Source organism: Sminthopsis crassicaudata, chromosome 1, assembly GCF_048593235.1.
Source record: "Sminthopsis crassicaudata isolate SCR6 chromosome 1, ASM4859323v1, whole genome shotgun sequence".
In the NCBI taxonomy this organism is placed as follows: Eukaryota; Metazoa; Chordata; class Mammalia; order Dasyuromorphia; family Dasyuridae; genus Sminthopsis; species Sminthopsis crassicaudata.
In genome coordinates this window covers 483,619,935-483,636,427 of record NC_133617.1, presented here as the reverse complement: position 1 = coordinate 483,636,427, position 16,493 = coordinate 483,619,935, and the positions used below count along the sequence as shown (strand labels likewise).

Here is a 16,493-nt window from a genome sequence, read left to right as displayed (position 1 = left end):
CTTCTACCTGCCCACTCTGCCAGCCTAGGGGAGGAGGTCTCTGGAACATTGTGTTTATGTCACTACCGTGTTTCCCCGATAATAAGACACTGTCTTATTATTTTTTTGGGACTAAAAAACACCAGAGGGCTTATTTTCAGGGGAGGGCTTATTTTATCCTCCATCATGCCCCTTTTATCCTCCATCATGCCCATTTTAGCCTCCATCATGCCCCTTTTATCCTCCATCATGCCCATTTTAGCCTCCATCATGCCCCTTTTAGCCTCCATCATGCCCCCTGAGTGCTTATTTTATTCTCCATCGCTTACTGAACTTACCGAGTTTTTAGATGGTCCTGTCTCAGCTCTACTCCGCGGCGCTGCTCTCAGTAGCGCCAGCAAGCAAATCACCAGGGAAGAAGAGGATGACGCGCTCACTGCTGCAGCTCTGATTGGATGCAGCTCGGAGCGCGACGTGCGTTTCACCCGGGAGGGGAGGGCGGCGCTGCTTACTGAAGGTACCGCTACGCAGCATATAGCGCAGGGGATCACCATGATGACCGTTTTCATAGTAAGTTCGATAGGGCTTATTTTCGGGGGAGGGCTTATTTTAGCGGAATATTAAAGAGTATGTGGGTGTCTTATTTTCAGGATAGGTCTTATTATCGGGGAAACACGGTAGGATTTAATTTCCTATGCAAAAAATGAAGAGGTGATTGACTGAAAGAGAATCAGGAACAAATCACCTCACAACCATTCTGAAGCACAAGCTTATCACCCCAGAATGGGAAATAAATGGATTTATGTTTTTAAAGAATTTTTTTCTCATTATATTTTGTCAATTCAGGCAAAGTTCCATTCTAAACACTTTACTTCCAACTTTGGGTTGTATTTGCTTGTTGCCATTCATGATTGCATGTAATTTTTATTTCCACCCAAACCCCACAAAAGCATTCCTTCTTGTCCCCCCAAAATCCATTCCTGAGCTGAGCAACTGATGAGAGTGGAATTGAATATCTTTCTTTGCATTTTTGTGTCTTTCCAGAGGCAAAATTCAGCATCCCTCCAACATTCCTAAGACTGGCCCTAGAAAGGCAAGGCAGAAAGCACTACCATGCTTCCTCTTTCTCCTTCAGCCTCTTTCCTTAGTGCCTATGAGGGCTGCCTTTTTATTCTGTGCCTGTTTATAGATTGTAAATAGAAGTGATAAAACATTCACTGGCCAGGGGAGATAGCCCTGCTTATCTGTTTCTCTAGAGAGGCTTTCTCTGGAGAGAATGACCTTCATAAGTCACTCTCTCCCCACAATCTTCCCCCACAACTCGTTTTTTGTGCCCCCCCCCAGGTTATAAAATAAAATAGTAATTAACACCCACTCAGCCTGACACCAACTATTTATTTTGTTCTAACTGTGTGGTTTCCATATTATCACTGCCCACCCTGCCGTTAATGGAAATGTTAATAACCCGCGCCAGGTTGTTGTGACAGATGCTCAAGCTCATTATCAAAAATTCTTATTTACCGCTCCATTAAACAACAGAATCGCACAAAAAAACAATTCAATCAAAACTAACTGGAGGAATTTTAACAGCCACATTAATAATCCAAAACATAAATAAAGTTAATGTCTTTTGCATGTTTGCCATCGGCAACTCTATCGCAAAATTACTGTTGTACAATTAAAATGTGAAAGGCAAAATTGAACATGGCCATTACCCGGGTACTCTGTTAAAACTGTTTGCGCATTATTTTGTCTAAAGTTCCCCTTCAATGACACTACCAAATGTGTGAGATGGGTCTAGGGTAAGGAATACCAGAGTCAGACTTCTTTGGAGATGTTGGAATGAACTCCATCTCACTGGTGCTCTTAAGGATATACAGATGATCTTGGAGAAACCTCCTACTGTGTATCTCCAAGCTGTGTCTGTCCCAGCAGGACTGCCTCTGAGCTGAGAGCTCCTAGCTCTGGAGCACCCAGCTGAATCAGAGCCATAAAACTGGGGCAAGCAACAAGGATTTTTTTTGGATGATGGCACAAGTTGGGAAAAAAAATATGCATAAAAAAGAAAAAAAAATTGTCAGCTTTGAGATTTATTAGTTGGATTGTGAGAACTGCTGGTTTCCTATTGTGAAAAATGCTGTTTTCCTACCCTGACAGGAAGACAGGCAGAACTGAAATCTAAAGAAGGTACCTAGTATTTACAGCTCCAAAATGCCCTCCTTGTTCAGTTGTAAATTGTGTTTTGTTTGGAATTGATAAAGTATCCTATGAGTCATAATCTCTTTGTTCTAGTGACTTAACATTTGTTGTGCAAGGAACACATATCAGCTTGAAATGCTTTTTTAAAATGCGTGAAATAATTTTTTAAAAGCATCTCAGTTCAAGAATCATTGACATATGCTGATTTGGAGATAGCACAAAAACCACTTTTCAAGGTGAAATGAAAACGTTCAGGTTGCAGAGTGAGACCTTAGCTGAATGCCTGATGTCACAGTTGATGAGCCCATCCCAGGAGCAGCATTACTTATAGTATCTTGGCCTTAAGTCATTCCTGTCTCCTAGCAGCAGGTTAACACAAAAAAGAAATCTTGTCAAGTAGAGACAAATCCTGAATAATGTTGCCCAACAAACTTGGCATCACAATAATGTTATTAATATAATAAAACTAAATTCCATCATAATGTTATAAGATCCTATTACACTAAACTTTAGCCAAGGCTTTCAGTCAATAATCATTTATTAAATGCCTCTATTTTTCCTGGCATAAGACTAGGTTAATCAGAGACACATATTGAAGATTCTAGTTTGGGAACTTAATGATCCTGTAAGGCAGCATTGTGCAATGGTAAATGTAATAGATTTAATGTTAGAGGACCTGGATTCAAATTTGGAATCTAATACTTAACTGTAGGAAGTTGGGCAAGTAACTTAACTTTTCTAAGTATCGTTTATTCATTTCTTAAATGAAGGGATTGGGCTAGGTGGATTCTGAAGTCTCTTTTGGCTCTAAATCTATGATTCTATGAATAATGTTTTGTAAACGTTGTATTTTTGCAGAAATAACACTGTTACAGTATACCCAGAATTGAAAGAGGAACTAATTTTGCTTTAAAAAAAGCTACTTCTCACATCATGCAATCTTAAATTTGAGGGAGGCATAGAATTACCCCACCCAAAATTACTAAATAGTTGGAGGAATATAGCTATTAATGCTTATGTCCCAAACTTTGTGGTAGTTACCCTGCTCTGGCCTATTGGACTTCCTAACTCCTCTTCCTATATATGTTTTGACTAGGCTGGGGTATTAGTATTAGTATTTTGCCAGCCTCACCCCAAATCATTCTAGTATACTAACAGCCTCTGGTGAGGAAATCAGCCATAAGTTGAATTGATAAATCATTTGGTTGAAAATAGAAATTAATATAAGATTAGTTCATTTGTTGGTTCTTGGATATTAGCTAGTTGTTGGACAATTTCTGCAGCAGACACTGGTGAGAATCTTAATTGCTAAAAAAGGATCAAATACTTATGTTTTATATTTATTTCCCAACTAAGAATCCTGGTTTTCAAAAATAAAGTACATGTTTATACAATGAGGTTATCAAGAGAGTGGACAAGAAATTTAAGTTGGGAAAATTGCCATTTGCCTTCTCCTTTTTCACACCAAATAAAAATATTGTCTCAGCTGTGAAGTTGGATGTGGTATATCAAGCTGAGGTAGGCCAACAAATAGTTACCCAAACTGTTAGTACTTCAGGGATGGCTACATCTGTAATATGAAATAATGGAGCTCAGCTATTATCAGTGCTTATTCTAATCAGGGATTTTACAGACAATGAACTCTCTGTTCATATAACCCTCTTCTCCATTATCCCCCCCCCCCCCCAGCAATCTTCTTCCTCCTCCTCAAATATCTCAAAATATAGAAGAAATGAAAAGTAATTCCATCATATATTCATCCCATGCAAAGTTAGTGTCCACTACTACATATATAAATCACTATGCTAGACATCATAAGAAACACAAAGACAATGACAAGGTCCCTTCTTTCAAGGGGCTTATGATCTAAGGAGAAATAAGACATAGAAACATACAAAACAGAATGTGATAAGTATCACAAAACACAATATAAACATCCTGCAAGAAAAGAGAAAGAAAGAGAACTCTCTTTTAGTTTGTGGGATTATTTAAAGATTTTATGGAAGATGTGTCCCTTGTAGAGTGGATAGAATTTGGGTGGGGAAAGATCCAGAGAAATGCCATTAAATACATGAACAAAAGTACAAAGGTTCAAGTGCTTTATTAAAATGTCATTTTTGATAGTTTTATTTTGTGATTTCACTTTGGAGATTATATATTATAATTTCTAATACATTGATGTTATTATTAATATTTTATAAGTATTGATGGACAAGTTCTTTAAGTTATTCAAACAACTGAAAATGACAATCTACATAATTAGGATTCTTGATTTTTCCTATGTACATAGGCATAGGCTAACTTCATTAAGGAGGCTCTGTAATGCTCCAGACTTGATATAATATCATCTGAAAACAGGGTCATCAAGAGCAAAGTATCAAACACAAAGTCTAATGGTAGCACAAAGTCCATGACATTCCATATGTGATCTGAATAAAATTAAAGTAAAAAAGGGAAATATTTAACAAAATAATGAAAATATTATAAAACATAGCTAATATTATATTTTAAAACTAAGTCAATATATGGACTGTGGAGTTCCTTAACATACTAGTTTCATGGCTTCTATTTTCTCTGAACCTGACACCACTAATCTAGAGGACTTTCACTATCATTGAGGAAACCTTCTATTTGAATGTAGTATTGAACATCCTCCATAATAGTGAAAAACAATTTGGCAGATATACATCTGCCTGATTTTACTTCATTTGATATTAATAATCAGAGGGTCTGTGTACAAAGTTATATCTGCCTGCTGTTACCTATTTCTATCTGAACATCTTGCTGGAAGAGATCATTTGAAAGTCTTTTTCTCTACTGAATCAAATGATCACTGCGTATTACAGTTGGTTGTTGTCTTTTGTGTGTGAAGAAGCTCAAAATGACATCACTACGTGGGGGACAAGGCACAGTGTGTCCAACTGTGGCTGATTTGTACGGCGAGTATGAAAGGCACCACAACAAGTTGGGCACTAATGGTCCTCATGCCTCTCCAAACGTGCACATCTCACATTTCTTTTGAGAAGAACTACTTTTCTACAATTCTGCTTTGCTCACAGAGCACAGCACCATCTTTGATGTGGGCACACCATGCTGGGTGATCCTTTGCTCTTACCTCTCATGTCTCACAATTGGTTCCAAAGTTTTTCAAACACTTGGGAGTGGCTTTGTGTCATTTCTTCTGACCTTCATGTGAATACTTGTGTGAGTTCTCTGTAAAAAATTGTCTTTTGGCAAAAATGCATTTGGGATTTGAACAACATAGCCAATCCATTGGAGTTGCACTCTCTATAATAAGTTTGAACACTTAGCTGGTCAGCTCTAGAAGGGACCAAAACGTTTGTCATGTTATCTTGTCAGGTGATCTTCAGGATCTTCCTAAGATACTTCAAATGGAAGTGATTTTGTTTCCTGTCATGGAAGTGGTAGACTGTCCAGGTTTCATGGGCATACCACAATAACATCAGCACAATGGTTCTGAAGAATTTCAGTTTGTTAGGCAGCCTGATACCTTTTCTCTCCCACAGTTTCCTTCAAAGTTTCCCAAACACAAAGCTACCTTTGGCAAAGTGTGCATCAGCCTCATCAACTATGCTTACATCCCTGGAAGGAATGCTACCAAGGTGAGCGAACTTCTTCACAGAATTCAAAATCTCTCCATTCATTGTAATTGATGGTTCCACCTAAGAATGGTGTGCTGCTGGCTGGTAGAGAATCTCTGTTTTTGGTGTTAATTGTCAGGCCAAAATTAGCTTCAGTAGCAGATAATAGGTACATACACCGTTGCATCTCAGGCTCCAATGCTGAACTGAGGCACAATTATCTTTGAACTAGTCATGCACCTACTCTCCTTCCACTTTAGTGTTGCCTTGTAGACTTTCCAAGTGAAATAATTTATTATTAGTAGGAGAGCTGACTTTGATGCCATTTTTATCCTCACTGAAGATGTTTAACAACATTGCTGAAAACAACATGTTAAAAAGCATGGTGGTTGGGAAAACGTGAGAGCCTTGTCCATCACTCAGAACTTAGGCAAGCATGCTGTCATGAAACTGACATGCAATACTGATCAACTTCTCTAGGCAACCAAATTTAGCATGATCTTCCACAAGCTTTCATGATTGACATTATCAAATGCCTTGGTAAGATTCAATGAGCATTACATATAAACCCTTGTTCTGATCTTGGCATTTCTCCTGGAATTATCAGGCATTCCTTGGCCCTTTCTGAATCCATAATGACTCCCAAGTAGATGACCATCAAAGGATCAGCATATTAAAAAGGACCCTGTCAAGAATTTCTGTGGTAATTGAGACAGAGACCTCACCTACTCTATCCCATAATTGTCATAGCACAATATATTTCCTGCTCTTCTTGCCATATAACCCAAAAATTTTATGTCAGCTTTTGCTTGAGCTTGGCTTATAAATCTCAGCTGAAATAGAATCAGCACCAAGTACTTTGCCAGGTAAGAGTAGCCTCATGACATTCTAAATCTCTTCTTCAATTGGAAGTTCATCTAGATTTCAACCTGAGGTATAAAGTCAATGACTTCAGCACTGATTGATGATGGTCTGTTGAGAATACTATGGAAGGGCGGAACCAAGATGGCGGAGAAGATACATGCGAATATGTAAGCTCCCTTCTTTCCTCAATACCAACTAGTTAAATCAGCCGCAAAAATAACACTGGACTGATAAAAACCATAAGGATTAGAAGCACAACTTACCAGCTGAAAAGAATCTGGAATTTCAACAGAAAAGGTCGGTTCCCAGGGGAGGAAAAAAAAAGATTAGCACGGACAGGGTTGGACTAGAGGCTAGCATATTGTGACAAACAGGCTAGGGAGGGCTCTGGGACCAGAGAAGCTACTGAGATAGCGGAATCTGGCATAGGCTGATAGCTCTTCTCTGCTTAAAAAACAGCAGTTAAGAAGAGAAATTTCAAGCCACTTTAAAATATAAAGCCAGATACTAGAACCACCCCAATCCGGAAGTGACCTAACACCTATCTCAGCACAGCTGTGCAGCCGCCTTCTGCTGTCCCGGGCTTCTCCTTGGGGCAGTTAAGAACCTGAACAGCGGGGGATACAGCCCGGGGCAGCCTCTAATCCACATAGTGCGGGGCTCAGCCTGAATTCTCTCAGTAACAAAATTCCCAGAGCAGCAGAACTCCCAGGGCAGCAGAACCTCTGCAGCAGGGACCGTGGTTTCCAGGCAGACAATTCCGATTTGAGCTCAGGGGCTTTTCACATCAGCTGCTAATATCCACGACCCCACAGGAGGCTTTGTCTGGGTTTGTGACGCTTTCACTGTTTAGCCTTAAACCTCAGGGCAGTTGCTAGGCCACACAGAGGGGTCCTCACTGGGCACCACCTCTGAGTCATTTCCGGGGAGGAAAGGGGGGGGACTCTTTCCCAGAGCTCTCTCTTAGACCAGTTACAGGATTGCTTCATCCATCCGGTGTGGGAGGAAGCTGATAAATTTCTTACCCAAGGGCAGACCCCCACAGAATGTTAACAATGAGTAAGAAGCTGAAGAGAATGATTGACACCTTCTATACTGAGAAAGAGTGGGTATCCAATCCCAAGGAGGCTAACAGCAGACAATCTCCAGATAGCACACTAAAGGGGAATGATACCTGCCCCCTATCACATAACTCTCTCCTAGAAGAGACTATTAAAAAGTTAAGAGAGTTAGAAGAAAAATGGGGAAAAGGAAAGAGAAGCTATGATAGAGAATAACAACGTCCTGAAATTTGAGTTGGAAAAAATAAAGAATTCACAGGAGGTGCAGGGAAACAAAATTTGTGAATTAGAAAAGGTTAACAAATCACAGGAAAGTAGGATTTTTGAATTGGAAAAGATAAAAAATTCCCAAGAAAGTAGGATTTGTGATTTGGAAAAAGAAAATAACTCACTAAAAAAAAAAAAAAAAAAAAAAAAAAAAAAAACCAGTGAAATTGAAAAAAATTCAACAGAGCAAAATAATGCATTTAAAAACTCAATTGGGCATATACAAAAAGAACTAAAAAATATGAATGAAGAAAATAACTCATTAAAAATCAGGACTAAACAAATAGAAATGAATGATTCATTGAGAAACCAAGAATCAGTCAAACAAAACAAAAAAAAAAAAAAATGAAAAGCTGGAGAATAACGTCAAATATTTGCTGGGAAAATCTATAGACCTGGAAAATAGATCTAGGAGAGATAATATGAGGATCATTGGATTTCCCGAAAATTATGATGAAAAAAAGAGCCTAAATTCTATTACAGGAAATCATCAAAGAGAACTGTCCAGAGATAATAGAAACAGAAGGGAAAATAGGCGTTGAAAGAATTCATCGAACACCTTCTGAAAAAGATTCTAAAAAAAGAACTCCACGGAACATAGTGGCTAAGCTGCAGAACTACCAAACTAAGGAAAAAAATATTGCAAGCAGCTAGGAAAAAACAATTCAAATATCAAGGGGCCACAATAAGGGTCACTCAAGATCTGGCTGCCTCCACATTAAAGGATCGAAGGGCCTGGAACCTGATATTCCGAAAGGCAAAGGAACAAGGATTGCAACCAAGAATAAACTACCCAGCTAAGTTTAGCATTTTCTTCCATGGAAGAAGATGGTCATTTAATGAAACAGAGGAATTCCATTTGTTTCTAAGAAAAAAACCAGACTTAAACAAAAAATTTGATCTACATCCACAAGACTCAAGAGAAGCAGAAAAAAGTAAACAGAACTCTTGAGAACTGTACCTTTGTTGTGGATATACAGAAAGTCCACATGGATAATTTGATTTTACTGATATAACATAAAAAAGGGAAGTAGTAAAGGGAAGGGAATAGTATCAGAGAAAGGGAAAGAAGAGATAAAAAGAGGGAAACTACATCCCAGGAAGAGCCATAGAAAATCTATCACATCTGAGGGAATTTAGAGAGGGGGAGAAACATTGTGTGAATCTTACTCTCATCAGAGTAGGCTCAAAGAGTAAATAATTGACATATTTGTTTTTCAGAGAATTCTCTCTCACCTCATTATAAGAGGGAAGAGGAAAAGGGAAGCCAAAAAAGCAGGGTGGCCATTCTTAACTCAGATCAAGCAAAAGCAGAAACTGATCTAATTAAAAGAGATAAGGAAGGAAACTATATCCTACTAAAAGGTAGCATAGACAATGAAGCCATATCAATTCTAAACATATATGCACCAAGTGGTATAGCATCTAACTTCCTAAAGGAAAAGTTAAGAGAGTTGCAAGAAGAAATAGACAGCAAAAGTATAATAGTGGGAGATCTCAATCTTGCACTCTCAGAATTAGATAAATCAAACCACAAAACAAATAAGAAAGAAATTAAAGAGGTAAATAGAACATTAGAAAAACTAGGTATGATAGATCTTTGAAGAAAACCGAATGGTGATAGAAAGGAATATACTTTCTCCTCAGCAGTTCATATAACCTATACAAAAATTGACCATATATTGGGACATAATGATCTCAAAATTAAATGCAGGAAGGCAGAAATAGTAAATGCCTTCTTCTTAGATCACAATGCAATAAAAACTACATTCAACAAGAAGTTAAGGGTAAATAGACCAAAAAGTAATTGGAAAATAAATAATCTCATCTTAAAGAATGACTGGGTGAAACAGAAAATTATAGAAACAATTAATAATTTCACCCAAAATAATGACAACAATGAGACATCACACAAAAATTTGTGGGATGCAGCTAAAGCGGTAATTAGGGGAAATTTTATATCTTTAGAGGCTTACTTGAATAAAATAGAGAAAGAAAAGAGCAATGAATTGGGCCTGAAACTTAAAAAGCTAGAAAAAGACCAAATTAAAAACCCCCAACCAAAAACTAAACTTGAAATTCTAAAATTAAAAGGAGAAATCAATAATATTGAAAGTAAAAAAAAAAAAACAAACTATTGAATTAATAAATAAAACTAAGAGTTGGTTTTATGAAAAACCAATAAAATAGATAAACCTTTGGTAAATCTGATCAGAAAAAGGAAAGAGGAAAATTAAATTGTTAGTCTTAAAAATGAAAAGGGGGATCTTTCCACCAATGAAGAGGAAATTAGAGAAATAATAAGGAGCTACTTTGCCCAACTTTATGCCAATAAATTTGATAACTTAAGTGAAATGGATGACTACCTCCAAAAATATAGGCTTCCTAGATTAACAGAAGAGGAAGTAAACTGCTTAAATAGTCCCATTTCAGAAAAAGAAATAGAACAAGCTATTAATCAACTCCCCAGGAAAAAAATCCCCAGGACTAGATGGATTTACATGTGAATTCTACCAAACATTTAAAGAACAATTAGCCCCAATGTTATATAAATTATTTGAAAAAATAGGGGATGAAGGAGTCCTACTAAACTCCTTTTATGACACAGACATGGTACTGATACCTAAACCAGGTAGGTTGAAAACTGAGAAAGAAAACTATAGACCAATCTCCTTAATGAATATTGATGCTAAAATCTTCAATAAGATATTAGCAAAAAGACTTCAGAAAATCATCCCCAGGATAATACACTATGATTAAATAGGATTTATACCAGGAATGCAGGGCTGGTTTAATATTAGGAAAACTATTAGTATAATTGACCATATTAATAATCAAATTAATAAAAACCATATGATCATCTCAATAGATGCAGAAAAAGCATTTGATAAAATCCAACATCCATTCCTACTAAAAACGCTTGAGAGTATAGGAATAAATGGACTATTCCTTAAAATAGTCAGGAGCAGATATTTAAGACTGTTAGTAAGCATAACATGTAATGGCAACAAACTGGAATCTTTCCCTGTAAGATCAGGAGTGAAACAAGGTTGCCCACTATCACCATTACTATTCAATATTGTATTAGAAATGCTAGACTCGGCAATAAGAGTTGAGAAAGAGATTAAAGGAATAAGAGTAGGTAATGAGGAAATCAAACTGTCACTCTTTGCAGATGATATGATGGTATACTTAGAGAACCCCAGAGATTCTAATAAAAAGTTATTAGAAATAATTCACAACTTTAGCAAAGTTGCTGTATACAAAATAAATCCACATAAATCCTCAGCATTTTTATACATCACCAACAAAATGCAACAGCAAGAGATACAAAGAGAAATTCCATTCAAAACAAATGTCGAGAGTATAAAATATTTGGGAATCCATCTACCAAAGAAAAGTAAGGAATTATATGAGCAAAATTACAAAACACTTGCCACAAAAATAAAGTCAGATTTAAATAATTGGAAAGACATTCAGTGCTCATGGATAGGGCGAGCAAATATAATAAAGATGACAATACTCCCCAAACTAGTCTATTTATTTAGTTCTATACCAATCAGACTCATAAGAAACTATTTTAATGACCTAGAAAAAATAACAACAAAATTCATATGGAAGAATAAAAGGCTGAGAATTTCAAGGGAATTAATGAAAAAAAAAGTCAGATGAAGGTGGTCTAGCTGTACCTGATCTAAAGCTATATTATAAAGCAGCAGTCACCAAAACCATTTGGTATTGGCTAAGAAAAAGACTAGTCGATCAGTGGAACAGATTAGATACAAAGGACAAAAAAGGGTACATCTATAGCAATCTAGTGCTTGACAAACCCAAAGATACCAACATTTGGGATAAGAATTCATTATTTGAAAAAAACTGTTGGGAAAACTAGAAATTAGCATGGCAGAAATTAGATATGGACCCACACTTAACACCATATACCAAGATCAAAATGGGTCCATGATTTAGGGATAAAGAATGAGATCATAAATAGATTAGAGGAACAGAGGATAGTTTACCTCTCAGACTTGTGGAGGAGGAAGGAATTTATGATCAAAGGAGAACTAAAGATCATTATTGATCACAAAATAGAAGATTTTGATTACATCAAATTAAAAAGCTTTTGTACAAACAAAACTAATGCAAACAAGATTAGAAGGGAAGTAACAAATTGGGAAAATATTTTTACAGTTAAAGGTTCTGATAAAGGCCTCTTTTCCAAAATATATAGAGAACTGACCCTAATTTATAAGAAATCAAGCCATTCTCCAATTGATAAATAGTCAAAGGATATGAACAGACAATTTTCAGATGATGAAATTGAAAGTATATCTACTCATATGAAAGTGTTCCAAATCACTATTGATCAGAGAAATGCAAATTATGACAACTCTGAGATACCACTACACACCTGTCAGATTGGCTAAGATGACAGGAACAAATAATGATGAATGTTGGAGGGGATGTGGGAAAACTGGGACACTGATGCATTGTTGGTGGAGTTGTGAAAGAATCCAGCCATTCTGGAGAGCAATCTGGAACTATGCCCAAAAAGTTATCAAACTGTGCATACCCTTTGATCCAGCATTGCTGCTATTGGGCTTATATCCCAAAGAAATACTGAGGAGGGGAAAGGGACCTGTATGTGCCAAAATGTTTGTAGCAGCTCTTTTCATAGTGGCTAGAAACTGGAAAATGAATGGATGTCCATCAATTGGAGAATGGTTGGGTAAATTATGGTATATGAATGGTATGGAATATTATTCCTCTGTAAGAAATGACCAGCAGGATGAATTCAGAAAGGCTTGGAGAGACTTACATGAACTGATGCTGAGTGAAATGAGCAGAACCAGAAGATCACTATACACTTCAACAACAATGCTGTACGAAGATATATTCTGATTGAAGTGGATATCTTCAACATAAAGAAGATCCAATTCACTTCCAGTTGATCAATGATGGACAGAAACAGCTACACCCAGAGAAGGAACACTGGGAATTTAATGTGAACTGTTAGCACTACTGTCTATCTACCCAGGTTACTTATACCTTCGGAATCCAATTCTTAACGTGCAACAAGAAAATTGGATTTACACACATATATTGTATCTAGGTTATACTGTAACACATGTAAAATGTATGGGATTGCCTGTCATATAGGGGAGGGAGGGGATAATTTGGAAAAATTAATACAAGGGATAATGTTATAAAAAATTTACTCATGCATATGTACTGTCAAAAAAATTATAACTACAAAATTAATAAAAAATGAAAAAAAAATTTTTTTTAAAAAGAGAATACTATGGAAGTGTTCAGCTCATTTCTCCAGGATCATATGGTTCCTTTGGCCTCAAAATGCATGATAGGTCTTTGGCCCATACATAGCCTTCAGGGCATCATAAAAGCACTTTGGATTGTTACTATCAGCATAAAACTGAATTTCATTTGCCTCCTTACTGAGGCAAGAATTATGCATCTCACCAAGTTTCACTTGCACATTACTTTTGATGGCTTTTAACACGTTGATGCCTTAGAGAAAGATGAACTATCCTGTTAGTAAATCCCATAGAGTTCTCTTTTTTTTTTTTTGTTTGGCAGCTCCTGAATTTCCCATCATATTTGTCAAACTCTGGCCCAGGTGAGTAAATGTGGTGCTGTACACCAGATCTCTGAAAGTTGCCCACTCTTTTTCTATTCCACTGTTGCCAACCATATATTGGCTCAGCTTTCCCTCCAAGTTAGTAATGAACAGTTCACATGTGAAGAAGCATTCTAATTAAGTCTTCTGATAGTCATCTTGGCTTGGGGCTGCTACTTTTTGAATGCAAATGTTTAGCCTGGAGTGGGTAAACCCATCATCAATCCAATACTTGATATCTCTTATTACCTTTATCAGGTCTGTCTCTTCTTACAATGACATAGTCTATTAAATGCCAATGTTTGCTATAAGGGTGCATCCACTAAGTTTTATGATAAGAATGTCATGAGATACACAAATCTTCCATATTAAGGGACCATTGCTATTGCTATATCTGACTCCATTTCTTCCAAGGACTCCATGCAAGGTCTGATAGTCTGTCACTATCCTGGTGTTAAAATCACAAGCTTATCCTCTTTTAGCATATTGATGATAGGGATCTTTAGATCTCCATAAAATTTTTCTTTGACTTCATCAGGGTTCATAATAGTAGAAACAGATATACTGATGATGATGATGGCATGGTGCTTTCCTGCAAATGGCAATCACATTGTCATGAGCCTGTCATTCACTCCTTTAGGGAAGCATACAAGCTTGTCACTCAGGTGATTTTTGATTGTGAAACTGATGCTAGCTTTACCACATTCCCCTTTACTATAGCCACTCCAGAAAAAAAAAAACATGCTCTATTTTCCAGCTCTGACTTCAGTAAGCTGCTCCTTTTACCAGTTTTTTTAATTATTTACCAAATATCAGCTGCTATTTGGATGGGATACCTTCTGAGCTCTCTAACAAAAGTTGTTCATCTTTCAGGTCTACTACATTTCATGTTGTCCAGAAGAGTCCACACATTCCGTGTATGATTAATGAGTGGAATCATTTTTGCAAGAGTTTTTGGATACATTTTTGTGTTTTGGTCAAAGGGTAGGATCCCTGCCTGCTATAGTAAGGAGGACAGGGTTAAGTTAGATGAAGCAATTTTAGGGTACTTTTTTTAAGCTCCTTTTTTTGCCAGGAGGTAAGCTATGTAGCTCTTTAAAAAGGCTATTCAGACACCCAGGGGGCTGATGAATTGTGCTGCTGTTTCATTCTAATAAGAAGACACCTTATGGGCTATAGCTGTGACCACAATTCCCAATGTAGCTGTACCTGCTGCTTCATCACTTGCCTGTTGCCATAGGATTTGAGGTAGGCAAAAATAGTAAAATGGTATGAGTGATACCTTCTGATCTATACATAAATTGGATTTCATGAGGCAGAGTTTCAGTAAGTTACCAGCTTCATTGTCTATTCCGGTCATCAGTTGAGTGACAAATCAAGACAACAGGATGCAGTGGAAGACCTTGTCAACTTCAATAGCTAATGATCACTGCAACAATATGTTCTCATCCACCCATTCTGCCAGGGAAAGTCTTCGTATGCTTCGGGCAGATACCTCTCCTCCAGTTCATTGATGGACTTGAGACGCCTCAGTTACCCTCAATTTGGTTTAGCGTGTCTATGCAGAATGTTTACCAGGCTGTGATCACTGCACATGATACAATTTCTTGAAGCCACAGCTGAGAGTTGGGTGGCAGGTGGACACAAAAGGTAGATGAGCTTGGAAGCCTTCACACCGGTGGAGCTAGTCCTCTATGAACACCTGGGTACCCTATTATGAACTGTAGATAAATACTGAAAATGGACAAGAGCCACAATTGCATAAGAAGAAATGAATGTGCTGCATGATATTGAAAAAAAAATTATACAGAGCTCTTTATGAGCCCAAGCTTTTCTCAATTTTAAGCATCAATTTACTTCCAATAATGTTATAAATCTATGAAATATAGTTTCCAAAAAATTTTAAACTTTGAGTATATTTTTAAAAATCGTCTAAGGGGGCTATAAGCTTTTATGTATCACCCACTCTATGCCAAGCCCTTTACTAAGTGCTTTCAAAATATTATCTCATTTGATCCTTACAGCAGCCCTGTGAATTAGGCACTATTTTCAATTACAAATGAGGAAACTGAGCAAAAAGAGATTAAGTGTCTTGACCAGCATCACCCAGCTAGTAAGTATCTGAGGTTGGATTTGAATTTAGGACTTCATAACTCCAGGTCCAATATTCTATTCACTATATCACTTTACTGCCTCTGATTAATATAAACATAGAATTGCACATAAAAAATGTCAAATGTAAATGACAATATACTGAATATGAGTATAAGATAGTAACTCCCATGTTTCACTGGTCTGTCCAAAAGATCTAAGATATCCATGTTAAGTGAACCACTGATAGAGGTTTTATAGGAAGATATGGGAAAAAAAAAAAAAGGTTATGTGAGTTTCAATATTTAACATTGGAGGGAGCAACAAACCACCATGTCTATAATTTAATACCATAGATACATTTTTAAAAGAATACATTGCTTATTTTTAAACCAGTTTTTTTTCCCCTTTTGTGATTTGAAAAAAAAAAAAACAAACAAAACTCCTTCAAGATGATTTAATTATGTCATCTACTAACTCTATTGAAGAATTTATAAGATTTTACATAAAATATATTGAACATATAATTTAAGAAAAGAACATATAAGATATTGAAATCAAGAGAAATAAAATAATTCACTAATAGAATCTGCTCACAGCAGCTCTGTCAGCATATTTTTGTTCCATTACAGTAAAGCATATCAACTCAAGCAACTCAAATCTACGTAATTATTTAGACTCCAGCTTTCTGAATAAATAAAGGTGTTTTAAGTGTGTAATTTTGCTTCAACTCATTTGGGTTCAAATAAAAACAAAAAATGGAGCAGATGAAATAGCAACAATATCAAAAAT

General features: G+C 36.7%; 1 protein-coding gene across 6 annotated transcripts in view; it reads right to left on the bottom strand.

The window, feature by feature from the left end:
• The window catches only part of SDK1 (sidekick cell adhesion molecule 1), a 1,233,278-nt gene that overhangs the window by 76,490 nt on the left and 1,140,295 nt on the right, over positions 1 to 16,493 (bottom strand). The window lies entirely within an intron of this gene.